At 37.4% G+C, this 16,914-nt stretch overlaps 1 protein-coding gene across 1 annotated transcript in view; it reads left to right on the top strand.

Annotated features, from left to right (window-relative positions):
- The window catches only part of ARSJ (arylsulfatase family member J), a gene marked incomplete at its 5' end in the record, with an annotated part of 76,200 nt that overhangs the window by 38,097 nt on the left and 21,189 nt on the right, over positions 1–16,914 (top strand). The gene's annotated exons all lie outside the window — the stretch shown is intronic.

Below are 16,914 nucleotides of genomic sequence, written 5' to 3'. Positions count from 1 at the left end.
ACCTAAATATTAAGCCCAGCATGCATTAGCTATTTTTTCCTGTTGCTCTCCTTCCGCCCACCCCCCACTCCCTGTAGGCCCCAGTGTGTGTTGTTCCCCTCCTATGTTCATGTGTTCCTATTGTTCAGCTCCCACTTGTAAGTGAGAACATGCACTGTTTGGTTTTCTGCTCCTGCATTAGTTTGCTGAGGATAATGGTGTCCAGCTCCATCCATGTCCCTGCAAAGGACATGATCTTATTCCTTTTTAAGGCTGCATAGTATTCCATGTTGTATATGTACCACATTTTCTTTATCCAGTCTATCATTGATGGGTATTTGGGTTGATTCCACGTGTTTGCTATTGTGAATAGTGTTGCGGTGAACATATGCATGCATGTATCTTTATAACAGAATGATTTATATTCCTTTGGGTATAAACCCAGCAATGAGATTGCTGGGGCAAATGGTATTTTTGGTTCTAGGTCTTTGAGGAATCACCACACTGTCTTCCACAATGGTTGAACTAATTTACATTCCACCAGCAGTGTAAGTTTTCTTATTTCTCCACAGCCTTGCCAGCATCTGTTGTTTCTTGACGTTTTAATAATTGCCATTCTGACTGGCATGAGATGGTATCTCATTGTGGGGTTTTGATTTGCATTTCTCTAATGATTGGTGATGTTGAGCTTTTTTCGTATGTTTCTTGGCCACATAAATGTCTTCTTTTGAGGAATGTTTGTTCATCTACTTTGCCCCATTTTTAATGGGGTAGTTTTTTTTCTTGTAAATTTGTTTAAATTCTTTGTATATTCTGGTTACCTCTGTAATCTACCTTTGTAGATTCTTGATATTACACCATTACAGATGGAAAGATTGCAAAAATTTTCTCATATTCTGTAGGTTGCCTGTACACTCTGATTATAGTTTCTTTTGCTGTGCAGAAGCTCTTTAGTTTACTTAGATTCTATTTGTCAATTTTTGCTTTTGTTGCAATTGTTTTTGATGTTTTCATCATGAAATCTTTGCCCATGCCTATGTCCTAAATGGTATTGCCTAGGTTTTCTTCTAGGGTTTTTATGGTTTGGGGTTTTACACTTAAGTCTTTAATCCATCTTGAGTTAATGTTTGTATAAAGTGTAAGGAAGCGGTCCAGTTTCAATTTTCTGCATATGGCCTAGCCAGTTCTCCCAGCACCATTTATTACATAGAGAATCCTTTTCCCATTGCTTGTTTTTGTCAGGTTTTTTGAAGATCAGATGGTTGTAGATGTGTGGTCTTATTTCTGAGTTATCTATTCTGTTCTGTTGGTCTATGTGTCTGTTTTTGTACCAGTACCATGCTGTTTTGGTTACTGTATCCTCATAGTATAGTTTGAAGTCGGGTAGCATGATGCTTCCAGGTTTATTCTTTTTACTTAGGATTATTCTTGGTATACCAGCTCTTTTTTGGTTCCATATGAATTTTAAAGTCGTTTTTTTCTAATTCTCTGAAGAATGTAAACAGTAATTTAATGGGAATAGCATTGAATCTGCAAATTACTTTAGTCAATGTGGCATTTTCATATTGATTCTTCCTATCCATGAGCATAGAATGTTTTTCTGTTTGTTTTTGTCCTCTCCGATTTCCTTGAGCGGTGGTTTGTAGTTCTCCTTGAAGAGGTCCTTCCCTTCCCTTATTAGCTGTATTCCTAGATATTTTATTCCCTTTGTAGCAATTGTGAATGGGATTTCATTCATGATTTGGCTCTCTGCTTCTCTGCTGTTGGTGTATAGGAATGCCTGTGATTTTTGCACATTGATTTTGTATCCTGAGACTTTGCTTAAGTTACTTATCAGCTTAAGTAGCTTTTAGGCTGAGACGATGGGGTTTTCTAGATATAGGATCATGTCATTGCAAACACAGACAATTTGACCTCCTCTGTTTCTATATGAATACACTTTATTTCTTTCTCTTGTCTGATTGCCCTGGCCAGAACTTCCAATACTATGTTGAATAGGAATGGTGAGAAAGGGCATCCTTTTCTTGTGGCCGTTTTCAAGGAGAATGCTTCCAGCTTTTGCCAATTCAGTATGATATTGACTGTGGGTTTGTCATAAATGGCTCTTATTATTTTGAGTTATGCTCTATCAATACCTACTTTATTATCCATATTTTCTATGCATCTGGAGCTTTCCTGTGGCTTTGATCCAGCAGGATCTAATTCCTCCTAAGGGTTCGTGTTCTTACGTGTCACTACAGGATTATTAACATGATTTGAACAATTATTCGTGGTCAGAAGTGGTGGAAAAAGTATAACCTAAATAATGTGTGAACACTGAGAATCTCTGGCCCTTGCATAGAGCAGATATTGAAGGAAATGAATCTTCCCAGTACCACTGAAATTACAACCAGAATATGTTCATAATCAGTGAATATTACTTATTGAGTGAACACAGTTATTTATTAATAAATGATGGCATATACTTATCTATGTTGGTTAATTTTCTTTGCAAATAGTTTTGTGTATTTGTTGAATTTTACAAGATTGCGTGCTCTTAGCTGCAGTAATGTTCTTGTGTTCTCAGACTCAGTACAACTAAAAGCAAGGATGTGAACATATGAACAGATGTTAAAGGCACATTAATATTTTATTTGAAATAACCAAATGTTTATTGTATTCTCAGAGGTGATTTTTTTAACGTTTTGCTTCATTATTATTTCTGCTTTTATGAGTTCCAAAATAAAAATAGTTTGGTATTTGAGCTATAATAAAGTAGCTTCACCTTTATGATTAATGACAGTGCCCTTCTAATTATTTTTAGATTAAGGAAAGCCTACGATGAATCTGATTCTGATTTGACAGGGATGCATGTTACCTTTTAAAATATTTTTAATAACTAATTTTGTGGTTAGATTATTTTAGTGTAGTACAAAAAGTAGAACTAAATTATGTTTTTAAACTTAGTTCACTATTTTTCATTCTAGCTGTTAAATATTTGTCTTCTTTACATAGCAACATTCTCTAGTCAAATCAAAATGTTTAATGAAAAACTGTTTTTCTGTCTTGATGGGTTATGGTGGAGAAGATTATATTGTCTTCATTTTATGAACATGAATTATAAACAAAATCTATAATTTTTTATATTCTTTTTCTGGTTTTTAGTATTTAAATCCCATATAGTATCCTGCCCAATGACACACAAACCATAAAAACTCAACAAATATCACTTATCAGTGATGAATCTGTTTTTCAAGGCAAATTTTATTGTTTATAATAGTTAATTTTACTGTCTTCTCCACTCTGCCATGCTTCTACATTAATGCTTTTACTCATACTGCACCATTTGAGTTACACTATGCATCGGGCACTCTACAATACATGAACAATACAGTGATAAAGATGCCAAAAAAGGCCCTGCCTGCATGGAGCTGACATCCTAGTGGGCAGTAAATGAGGGGCAAGTAACAAAAGTATGATCATTTTAGAATATGCTAAAATGGAAATGAACAGGCTGATTTGATAGCAAATACTATTTAACATTCAACATTCACTTCTGCATGTATTTATACATTCATTTGTTGAATAGCTGTTATGTACACCAGAAATTACAAATTCAAGTGCCCATATATGAAGTGTGGGAAGCAGCTACCTAATGGAAGTTGTACATGTGTTTTTCAAGTGGTCTTCATTTCATATTTTACTGCTAAATCAGATTCCCCCTTGGAATACATCTGACCCACTTCTGGTTACCACAACATGCAAATGTCTTTTTAAGAGGGTAGCAGATACATCCTTTTTCTTTTGAATGGCAGCCTGTTCCATGGACATACATATACACAAAACACATTCATCTACTCATTTACTCATTCATTCAAAGAGCTTTTAAGTGATAACTTTATTTCAGAATGCATGTACAAAGGGGAGAGCTAGAATGGTAAGACTCAGATACTACACTTTACTAACTTATAAGCCACATGACATGAACCCTTTCTTTATTTTTATGTCTAGTCAGCCAGAACTAGTTTCCTCCAATTTAGAACACCCAAAGGGTTTTCTGTCTTGTGTACATTTCTATGTCTTGTCCTTCTTATTTAGCTCCTTTTTATATATCTTGACATTCCTCATGGCAACAAAAACTCTGACTTACTCACAGAAGTTGCTCAATAAATGTTTACTGTATGAATGAAGAAAAGATCAAACTAAGTCAGAGCTGTTGACCATATGATCACAGTGCTTTTTGTAGGTTACAGAATCATATTTTGCATTTATTTACATTGCAAATTATCATGAGGATATAACAGACAGCACCTTCTCTGATTATTTGGTTTTATTTGACATTTAATTTCCTGACTAGCTATCCTTAGTTAATTACTTCAGTGTTGAAAGAATGTTTAAAATACGTTTTAAAGTTTTATGCAGACTTTCAGGAGGAGAGTAATTTGAAATCCAGACATTGCTAATTCCCATTTTAGGGAAAGTTTGAGAATCATAGTATATACTTAGGCTAAATCGGAAAGCAGAGGAATAATTGACCAATCCATCAAATTAAGAAAATAGATTAATTTCTAATTCAGATTTGCACTGGAAAAGTGGTTTAGTTTGCTCTTACTTCTTGGGTCAATTCATATTCCAGTGAAGTAAAAGATAAATCCCAAGGTTTAGAATACACGATTTTCAATTATTAATTAAGAAATTTTTTGTTGATACCTAGTACACATACATATTTTCAGACTACATGTGACAGTTTAATATAATTTCACATGTACCCTGAAAATATGTACATCTAATAGGTATCAATAAAATACACTCATATAATCCAATCAAGGTAAATGGGATATTCTTCTGAAATATTCATCTTTTCTTCATAATAGGAACATTCAAATTATTCTCTTCTAGCTATTTGGAAATGTACAATCAATTAATATTAACCATAGTCACCTTACTGATCTTACTGGTGATCACCAATCTACTTCGGTCTCAAAGACATTATATTTTTTAGCTCCCATATATGAGTGGAAACATGCAAAATTTATCTTTCTGTGCTTGACCTCTTTTACTGAATATAAAGACCCCCAGTTCCATCCGTGTTGCTGGAAATGACAGGAGTTAATTCTTCTTTATTGATGAATAATATCCCTTGTGTGTACATGTGTACCACATTTTTTTATCTATTAATGAACACAGGTTGATTTCACATTTTGATTATTACAAATATTGCTTCAATAAACATGGGAGTGCAGATGTGTCTTCAATATATTGAGTATACACCCAGCAGTGGAATTTGCTGGATTACATTGTAGCTCTATTTTTAGTTGTTTTGGAAACCTCCATACTGTTTTCCATAGTGGCTATACTAATTTATATTTCCACCAACAGTGTACGAGGATCCCTTTCTCCACATCCTTGCCAGCATCCGTTATTTACTGTCTTTTTGATACAAGTCATTTTAATTGGGATGTATCTTAATTTCATGTCCTGCAACTTTACTAAATTCCTTTATCAATTCTAACGGTTTTTTGGTAGTCTTCAGGCATTTCTAAATATGAGACCATGTTGTCTGCATACAAGGTAAACTTGACTTCTTTTTTGCCCATTTAGATCCCTTTTCTTTCTTTCTCTTGCCTATTTGCTCTGGCCAGGACTTCCACTATTACGTTAAATAAACGTAATTCTATAAAAATGCTAAAAACAGGAATCCTTGTGCTGTTTCGGATCTTAGAGGAAAGGCTTTTAATTTTTCCCTGTTCAGTATGATGTTGACTATGGGTTTATCATATATATGGCTTTTATTATTTTAAAGTATGTTCCTTCACACCCAGTTTGGTGAAGGTTTGTCATATGTTGAATTTTATCGGAAGCTTTTTCAGCCTCTATTAAAATTGTCATATGGGTTTTTTTTCTTGCTTCTGTTAATGTGATGTAATTTATTGTGATAATTGTTCTGTTAAGATAATAAGTAATTTATTGATTTACTTATTTTGAGCCGTCCTTGCATCCCTAGGATGAAATCCCACTTGATCATAGTGAAAACCTTTTTAATGAGGAATTGAATTGAGTTTGCCAGGATTTGTTGACAATTTTTGCATCCCTGTTCATCACTGATATTGGCCTGTAGTTTTCCTTTTTTGTTGTGTCTCTATCTGGTTTTGGTATCAGAGCAACACTGGCCTGGTAGCATGAGCTTTAATATATTCCCTTTTCTTCCATTTTTTTTGAAGATTTTTCGTAGTATTGGTAATGGTTTCTCTTTAAATGTTTGATAAAATTCACCAGTGAAGCCATGAGGGTTTTTCTTAGGTGACAGACATTTTATTACAGTTTCAATCTCGTTACCTATAGGTTTGTTGAGATTTTCTGTTTCTTCATGGTTCTATTTTGGCAGGCTGTACGCATCTACCAATTTATCCATTTCTTCTAGGTTTTCTAACTTGTTGGCATAAAGTTGTTTGTAATAGTCTCTAAATATTCTTTGTATTTCTGTGGTCTCAGTTGTTATGTCTCCTTTTTTGTTTCTGATTTTATTTATTTAGGTCTTCTCTGTTTTTAGTTAGTCTAGCTTAAAAGTTTGTCAATTCTGTTTCTCTCTTCAAAATACCAACTTTTCACTTAAGTGATCTTCTGTATTGTTTTGTTAGCTCAATTTTACTTATTTACAATCTGACATTTATTATTTCTTTTCTTCTATTAAGGTTGAGTTTAATTTGTTCTTGCTTTTCTATTTCTTGAGGTAAATCATTAGATTGTTTATTTGAAGTTTTTATACTTTTTTGACATAGCATTTATTGCTATAAACTTTCCTCTTCATGCTGTTTTTACTGTATTCCATAGATTTGGGTATGTTATGTATCAATTTTCATTTGTTTGGAGAAAATTTAAATTTTTCTTCTTAATTTCTTCTTTGACCCACTGGTCATTCAGGAGCATGTTGTCTAATTTCCATGTGTTTGTGCAGTTTCCAAGGTTCCCCTTGCAATTGATTTCTACTTTTATTCCATATTGGTCAGAAAAGATATTTGATAGGATTTCTACTGTATTGGATTTGTTGAGACTTGTTTTGTTGCCTAAGAAATGGCCTATTCTGGAAAATGTTCCATTTGCTGATGAAAATAATATGTATTCTGGGTTAAATATTCTGTATATGTCAGTTAGGGCTATTAATCTAATGTCTAGTGTAACTTTTTTTTGTTGTTGTTGATTTTCTATCTGGATAATTTGTCTATTACTGAGAGTGGGGTGTTGAAGCTCCCTACTATGATTACATTACAGTTCATCACTGCCTTCGGATCTACTAATATTTGCTTTATTACATGGGAGTTCTGGTGTTCAGTGCATAGATATTTATAGTTGTTGTAGTGTCTTGCTAAATTGACCACTTTATCATTACACAGTGACCTTTTTTGTCAGTTTTTACTGTCTTTGATTTGTAGTCTATTTTTATCTGGTATAAGTATAGAAAGTATAGCTACTCCTGGTCTTTTTAAGTTTCTAGTTGCATGGAATATCTTTTTCCACTCCTTTGCTTTCAGTTTATGTGGGTCATTATAGTTGAAGTCTTGGTTTCTTGTAAGCAGCATGGAAGTATACAGTTCCAGTCATTGTTTATTTGTTATGAATTCTCACCATTCTTTACTGATTGGGATTAATTATTTCATTGCACCTGTGTTTACATTTTGGTTTATTTTGATTCAGGTATTAAAATTACATTTTAATGTCTCCTGGATCAAGCGTTTCTTGTGTTTCCATTTGATTCTAATTGTTTTTATTATTTTTTATATCTATTATTTATTTGGTCATGCAATTATTACTTTTTTCTTGCAAATACCCTGAGCCCCTTGACATGAGGCCCTGCCTGCACGTAAGGCTTGCTTGCTCAGAGGAGAAACATATTGAACCTCTCCGGATTCCAAAATAATTTGAAATGTATTTTTAATCATAACTGGTAAAAATAGTTTTTTGAAGACATTTACTTTTATAGAAATACTAGTAACACAAAATGAGGCATGGAGTATGGGAGATTACATCTTCTTTGTTAAGGGTGGTGTTACTCTATTGTAAGCAGGTGGAAAACATAGCTGCTCCTTTCATAGCTCAAATAGCCTCCTTCTTCTGTACCCTTTATGTTTTGGTTATCTCATTAATTCCTTCTCCTTCTTCTTTTCACTTAATCTTGGGTCACAGTAAGTCCAAGAGGAGAGTAAACTTGTTAATGAAGAGGAATATTCTATTCTGGTTTTTCTTCTTGCTTAAAATGTAGAATGTGAGCCAAAGTAAAGGAGGCTGAGCCAAGGGTAGCCTTTTATGTACATTTATTTATACTTCAAAATTTTAGAATTAAGTTATAAAAAATGTTCACTTTCAAACTGGGGGCTATAATATTTTACTAACAGTAAAAACTACCAATTATTGAATGCTTACTGTGATGGTTAATATGGGGTGTCAATTTGATTGGACTGAAGGATACAAACTATTAATCCTGAGTGTGTCTGTGAGGGTGTTGCCAAAGGAGATTAATATTTGAGTCGGCCAACCCACCCTTAATCTGGTGGGCACAATCTAATCAGCTGGCAGCAAATATAAAGCAGGCAGAAAAACGTGAAAAGGTGTGACTGGCCTAGCCTCCAAGGCTACATTGTTCTCCCATGCTGCATGCTTCCTGTACTCCAACATCAGACTCCAAGTCCTTCAGTTTTGGGACTCCGACTGGCTCTCCTTGCTCCTCAGCTTGCAGACAGCCTATTGTGGGACCTTGTGATAGTGTAAGTTAATACTTACTAAACTCCCATTTCTATTAGTTCTGTCCCTCTAGAGAACCTTGACTAATGCAGATTTGGGTACCAGGGATGGTTCTAGAGGACCAGAATATTAAGGATGGAGTTCTTTCATTGGTTTTGGGGTTTCTGGAGTTGGCTGCTTAATATGATTAGACCCAAAAATGCTAAGGACTCTACTTCTAATAGCATAGAGAACACTGATAGCCCTTGACATGAATTGTTTAAGAGTTATGCAAAATAAATGCATTTGACACTCCTGATTCACTCACTGCTTGTGAGAGGCAAGGAGTTTAGTGACTCTGTACATAATACATTTGACCATATGTGGAGAACCAAGGAACATAATGAAGCTGGTTGGTTGTTCCTAAGTTCAGTCGACAAACTGATGAAAGAAAATGATGAACTAAGAGATTCTGTCCCATGGCTTCAGAAGCAGATACTGAGCCTCAAGTCTGCTAAGATTGCCCTGAGCGAGAGTCTTATCTCCTATACAGAAAGAGCTGAAATTGTGGAAAAACAGACACAAGTTCTTATCATGCGAGTGGCTGACCTTCCAAAAAAGGTGCATGCACAGCCTCACCAGGTGTATACTGTTAAAGTGAGGGCATTGATTGGAAAGGAACAGGACCCTGCAACTTGGAATGGGGATGTGTGGGAGGACCCTGATAAAGCTGGGGACACTGAGTTTGTAAACTCTGATGAACCTTTTTTGCCAAAAGGGACAACTTCCCCATTCCCAGTAGTAGCAACATCCCTCCTGCCCCAACCCATGCTGCCATCAGCCTTTCCACCTTTGTCTGAGGAGATAAACCCTGTGCTGCCTGAGGCAACAGTGATGGCCTCCCCTGAGGCAGTTGCCAGGCAAGATAATGATTCTCCTCAGGAGCCACCCCAATACCCCTGTTTGTTTCTAGACCTATAACTAGACTAAAGTCCCAGTGGGCCCCTAGAGGTGAGGTTAAGAGTGTAACCCATGAGGAGATGCTCTACACTCAAAAAGAACTTTTTGAGTTCTCTAATTTATACAAACTGCAATCTGGAGAACAGGCATGGGAATGCATATTAAGGGTATTGGATAATGATGGAAGAAACATAGAGTTGGATCAGGCTAAATTTCTTGATTTGGGCCCACTAAGTTCGGACTCTGCTTTTAATGTTGCAGCTCGATGAGTCAAAAAAGGTTCTAATAGTTGATTTGCTTGGTTAGCTAAATATATATTTAAAGATGGCCCACTGTGAGCAAGCTGGAAATGCCTGCTCTCCCCTGGTTTAATGTACAGGAAGGGATCCAAAGGCTTAGGGAGATTGGGATGGTGGAGTAGATTTGTCACTTTAAACCTACTCATCCCAACTGGGAGGGTCCAGAAGACATACCCTTGACCAATGCCTTTCAAAACAGATTTGTGAGGGCAGCACCTGCATCTTTGAAGATCCCTGTAATTGCTCTTCTCTGTATGTCAGATCTAACAGTGGGAACCACAGTGACTGAACTACAAAATGTAAATACAATGGGAAGAATTGGATCCTGAGGTGGCAGGGGCCAAGTGGTGGCACTCAACCATCAAAGGGAAGGTGGGTGTAGCTGCCATAATGGACAGCAGAGACAAAGCAGCAATCAGAATGGCCTGACTCGTGTAGACCTCTAGCACTGGCTAATCACAGTGTTCCTAGAAATGAAATTGAGAGAAAGCCTACTGCATTCCTACTTAATTTATATAATGAGAAAACTTCTAGGTCGAATGGATGAAAGACTATTTTGAATTATAAAAACAGAGAATCACAGCTCCTCAATCAATTTCCAGACTTTATCCAGTTTACAGACCCCAAACCCCTTGAATGAAGGGGAGGCCAGTTCCTCTTGAGGAAGGACCCCACTATATTACTGACATTTTATGCAATGAATCTTTCTCCCATCCTTCCCCAAGGAGACCTCCGGCCTTTTACAAGTGTAACTGAGCACTGGGGAAAGGGAAATAATCAGACATTTCTGGGACTACTGGACACTGGCTCTGAGCTGACATTAATTCCAGGGAACCCAAAACATCATTGTGGTCCTCCAGTTAAAGTAGGAGCTTATGAAGGTCAAGTAATTAATGGGATTTTAGCTCAGGTCTGACTTACAGTGGGTCCAATGTGTACCCAGACTCATTCTGTGGTCATTTCCCCAGTGCCAGAATGCATAATTGTCATAGACATACTTAGCAGCTGGCAGAACCCACACATTGGCTTCCTGACTGGTAGGGTAAGGGCTATTATGGTGGGAAAGGCCAAATGGGAGCCATTAGAGCTGCCTCTACCTAGAAAAATAGTGAGTCAAAAATAATATTGTATCCCTGGATGGATTGCAGAGATTAGTATCACCATCAAGGACTGGAAAGACATAGGGGTGGTGATTTCCACCACATCCCCATTCAACTCTTCCATTTGGCCTGTGCAGAAGACAGATGGATCTTGGAGAATGACAATGGATTCTCCTAAGCATAACCAAGTAGTGACTCCAATTGCAGCTGCTATACCAGATGTGGTTTCATTGCTTGACAAAATTAATACATCTCCTGGTACCTGGTATGCAGCCACTGACTTGTCAAATGCCTTTTTCTCCATTCCTGTCCATAAGGCCCCCCAGAAGCAATTTACCTTCAGCTGGCAAGGCCAGCAATATATATTTACTGTCCTATGTCAGGGGTATATCAACTCTCGGGCTTTGTGTGATAATCTTATTCAGAGAGAACTTGATCACTTCTTGCTTCTGCAAGATATAACACTGGTCCATTACATTGATAACATTATGCTGATTGGATCCAGTGAACAAGAAGTAGCAAACACACTAAACTTATTGGTGAGACAGTTGTGTGACAGATGATGGGAAATAAATCCAACTAAAATTCAGGGACCTTCTACCTCAGTAAAATTTCTGTGGGTCCAGTGGTGTGGGCTCCAGTGGAGTGGGGTCTGTTATGATATTCCTTCTAAGGTGAAGGATAAGTTTCTGCATTTGGCCCCTCCTACAACCAAGAAAGAGGCACAATGCCTAGTGGGCCTATTTGGATTTTTGAGGCAACGCATTCCTCATTTGGGTGTGTTACTCTGACCCTTTTATTGAGTGACCCGAAAGGCTGCCAGTTTGAGTGGGGTCCAGAACAAGAGAACGCTCTGCAAGGTCCAGGCTGCTGTGCAAGCTGTTCTGCTACTTGGACAATATGGCCCAGCAGATCCAATGGAGTTTGAGGTGGCAGTGGCAGATAGGGATGCTGTTTGGAGCCTTTGGCAGGCTCCCATAAGTGAATCACAGCAGAGGCCTCTAGGATTTTGGAGCAGGACTCTGCCATCTTCTGCAGATAACTACTCTCCTTTTGAGAGACAGCTCTTGGCCTGTTACTGGGCTTTGGTGGAAACTGAACGTTTGATTATGGGTCATCAATCACCATGTGACCTGAACTGCCTATCATGAACTGGATTCTTTCTGACCCATCTACCCATAAAGTGGGTTGTGCACAGCAGCATTCCATCATCAAATATAAGTGGTATGTACATGATCTAGCTCTAGTAGGTCCTGAAGGCACAAGTAAGTTACATGAGGAAGTGGCTTAAATACCCATGGTCTCCACTCCTGCTACCCTGCCTTCCTCCTACCTCCCCCAGCATGCACCAATGGACTTATGGGAAGTTCTCTATGATCAGTTGATGAAGGAAGAGAAGACTAGGGCCTGGTTCATAGATGGTTCTGCACAACATGCAGACACCACCCAAAAGTGGACAGTTGCAGCACTTCAGCCCCTTTCTAGGACATCCCCGAAGGACAGAGGTGAAGGGAAATCTTCCAGTGGGCAAAAATTTGAGCAGTGCACCTGGTTGTGCATTTTGCATGGAAGGAGAAATGGCTGGATGTGCAATTATATACTGATTCATGGGCTGTAGCCAATGGTTTGGATGGATGGTTAGGGACTTGGAAGAAGCATGATTGGAAAATTGGTGACAAAGAAGTTTGGGGACTAGGTATGTGGATGGACCTTTTTGAGCGGTCAAAAACTGTGAAGATATTTGTATCCCATGTGAGTGCTCACCATCAGGTGACCTCAGCAGAGGAGGATTTTAATAATCAAGTGGATAGGATGACCCATTCTGTAGACACCACTCAGCTTCTTTCCCCAGCCATCCCTGTAATTGTCCAGTGGGCCCATGAACAAAGTGGCCATGGTGGCAGGGATGGAGGTTATGCATGGGCTCAGCAATATGGACTTCCACTCACCAAGGCTGACCTGGCTACGGCCACTGCTGAGTGCCCAATTTCCCAGCAGCAGAGACCAACACTGAGCCCTCGATATGGTGATCAGCCAGCTACCTGGTGGCAGGTTGATTATATTGGACCTCTTGCATCATGTAAAGGGCAGAGGTTTGTTCTCACTGGAATAGACATTTACTCCAGACATGGGTTTGCCTATCCTACACACAATGCTTCTGCCAAGACTACCATCTGTGGACTCATGGGATGCCTCATCCACCATCATGGTATTCCACACAGCATTGCCTCTGACCAAGGCACTCACTTTATGGCTAAAGCAGTGTGGCAGTGGGCTCATGCTCATGGAATTCACTGGTCTTACCCTGTTTCCTATCATCCTGAAACAGCTGGATTGATAGAATGGTGGAATGGCCTTTTGAAATCACAAGTACAATGCTAACTAGGTGACAATACTTTGCAGGGCTGAGGCAAAGTTCTCCAGAAGGCCGTGTATGCTCTGAATCAATGTCCAATATATAGTACTGTTTCTCCCACAGTCAATATTCATGGGTCCAGGAAATCAAGTGGTGGGAGTGGAATAGGTACCATTCGCCATCACCCCTAGTGATCCACCAGCAAAATTTTTGCTCCCTGTTCCTGTGACATTACCTTCTGCTGGCCTAGAGATCTTACTTCCAGAGGGAGGAACGCTGCCACCAGCAGACTTAAAGATTCCATCAAACTGGAAGTTAAGATTGCCACCTGGACACTTTGGGGTGCTCCTACCTTTAAGTCAACAGCCTAAGAAGGGAGTTAGTGTTGGCTGGGGTGATTGACCTGGACTATCAAGATGAAATCAGTCTACTACTCCATAACGGAGGTAAGGAAGAGTATGTATGGATACAGGAGCTCCATTAGGGTGTCTCTTAGTATTACCATGCCCTGTGATTAAGGTCAATGGGAAAATATAACAGCCCAATCCCGGCAGGACTACAAATGTTCCAGACCCTTCAGGAATGAAGGTTTGGGTCAGTCCACCAGGAAAAAAAGCCACAACCTGCTGAGGTGCTTGCAGAGGGCAAAGGAAATACAGAATGTGTAGTAGAGGAAGGTAGTCATCAATGCCAGCTACGACCACGTGACCAGCTGCAGAAACGAGGACTGTAACTGTCATGAGTATTTCCTCCCTCTTTTGTTAAGAACATGTTTGTGCGTGTATAACATTTATGCTAAGAAAATATCCTCATTTTCTTTTCTTTTCCTTTGTCATGTGCCATAAGATTTATTGACTTTATGTTAGCTTTTAAGTATTGTTAAAACTTTATGTAATAGTATTTGAGTGGGGATTGGTGCACTTCTGGTTGTATGAAGGAAGTTGTATTATGTTAGGTGTAATTATGACCTTATTCTTGTCTTTATTTGAAAATTATGTATGATCTCAGGAGATGTGTATGGCTTCAAGTTGACAAGGGGTGGACTTGTGATGGTTAATACTGAGTGTCAACTTGATTGGATTGAAGGATACAAAGTATTGATCCTGAGTGTGTCTGTGAGGGGGTTGCCTAAGAAGATTAACATTTGAGTCAGTGGGCTGAGAAAGACCGACCCACCCTTAATCTGGTGGGCACCATCTAATCACCTGCCAGTGAATATAAAGCAGGCAGAAAAACGTGAAAAGGAGAGACTGGCCTAGCCTCCCAGCCTACATCTTTCTCCCATGCTGGATGCTTCCTGCCCTCGAACGTTGGACTCCAAGTTCTCCAGTTTTGGGACTCTGACTGGCTCTCCTTGCTCTTCAGCTCGCAGACAGCCTATTGTGGGACCTTGTGATTGTGTAAGTTAATACTTAATAAACTCCCCTATCTATCTATCTATCTATCTATCTATCTATCTATCTATCTATCTATCTATCTATCTATCTATCTATCTATCTATCTATCTATCTATCTATCTATCTATCTATCTATCTATAATACTATCTATGAGAAAACTAAAGCACAGAGAAGACAAATTCACTTTGATCATTAACTCCAGAACTAAATTTGAACCTATGCAGTCTTATGCTAGAGAAATGTGATCCAATAGAACTTTTATTTTATAGGCATTTTATTTTTATGGAAATTTTATTTTATAGGATAATTTTATTTTTGTAAAACATTCCTACAAAAATAATTGAATTTTTTCTCATATTTTCTTTTGAAAAATAAGTAGAATTCAGTTTACTCTGATCTACATAGGCTGAAATCTAAGAGCTATTTTCCTCAAAATTTTGCTTCTATATTATTTTTTATTCTCTGAAAGTTCAAGAAATATCAAAGGCATTCAAGAATAATGTATTTCTAAGACACTTTAAAGTACTTCACTATCCAATACAGTACCCACTAGTCACATATGGCTATTGAACATCTGAAATATGACTAATATAACTAAGAAACTGAATTTTCATTTTATTTAGTTAAATTACTTTTAATGTAAATAGCTGCTTGTAGCTAGTGCCTCCCATGTTCGACAGTGCAGCTCTGCATCCTAATTCTAAATCACTGCATTCTACCACCTCTCTTACTTTTAAACATGGACAATGGCAGTGCAAATAGGATGTTGGAAAGGATGCTGGAAAGGTATACACCATTGACAATATTTGTTTACTAAGAAAATTTAAAAAGAAACTAAAGAACAAAATCCTGTCTACTGTTTTATTGAGCAATAGAGAAAATCTAATGCTAATTAGAGAAACTTGTTTACAACTTTCAGCGTGAAATAAAACCTTTTTCCTCTTTCTTAATTTTTTTCTCATATTTTCTTTTGAAAAATAAGTAGAAGTCAGTTTACTCTGATCTACATAGGCTGAAATCTAAGAGCTATTTTCCTCAAAATTTTGCTTCTATATTATTTTTTATTCTCTGAAAGTTCAAGAAATATCAAAGGCATTCAAGAATAATGTATTTCTAAGACACTTTAAAGGCATCTTTTATTATTCCAAGAAATAGTTTGTATTAGCCTTCTCTAGAGAAAGAGAACAGCAGGATGTATACAAACAGAGAGAAATCAATTTATTTTAAGGAATTGGCTCATGCAGCCATGGAGACTAGCAAGCCCAAAATCTACAGGGTAGGCCGGCAGGCTGGAGACCTAGGGGAGGAAGACCCAATGCAGCAGTTCAAGTCCTAAGGCAACCTGCCGGCAGAATTCCATCTTCTTCAGGAGACATCAGTCTTTTTAAATTAAGGCCTTCCACATTATGGAGGGTAATCTGTTTTACTCAAAGTCAACTGACTTAAATGATAGCCTCATCTTTAAAAATACTTTCACAGAAACATTTAGAATACTATCTGGTTACCATATCCTAGCCAAGTTGACATATAAAATTAAACCTTACATAGGTCATTTAACATTTCTTTATGTAGTACAACAAGTTTCACTATTCCATGGAGTACACTGGAAAGAATCTGACTTATACTAAAGAAAATTGCTTTCATATAACCAAGCAAAATTGGCATGTTTAACAAATCACCAGATAGAGCATTCTAAATTGTTACACTGTTTCATATTACTCTAAATTTTTTGATGCTATCTAATTACTATCAAATAGTACTTTCTTGTTTTCTATAATGTATAAGTAAAAGCATGAAGACAGCTGTAAATATTGTCATTTTCCAGGTAGTGAAAATATAACAGTGACTGGTCAGAGTTGAATCTACCATTACTTCCATCAACTACAGAACATGTCTAATATATTTGGGGGAAATATATTGCATAGCAGTAGAGCTGATGGGATGATATCACGTTACACATTTCATAATTAAACATGGAACAATAGTTAATTATGAAAGATAATATTTGTTAGTAATCCTGTTTACATATCAAATATGAAAATTATGTGTTAAATTACATTTCTTTGTTGATTACAAACTCTTAGTAATTGAAACTATTTAAAATTGAATAACAATATTTGATTTGGGC

The sequence above is a fragment of the Hylobates moloch genome, unplaced genomic scaffold, assembly GCF_009828535.3.
Source record: "Hylobates moloch isolate HMO894 unplaced genomic scaffold, HMol_V3 SCAFFOLD_3, whole genome shotgun sequence".
Classification (NCBI taxonomy): Eukaryota; Metazoa; Chordata; class Mammalia; order Primates; family Hylobatidae; genus Hylobates; species Hylobates moloch.
Note: the sequence above shows the minus strand (reverse complement) of the source record. Positions and strands in the feature narration are given on the sequence as shown.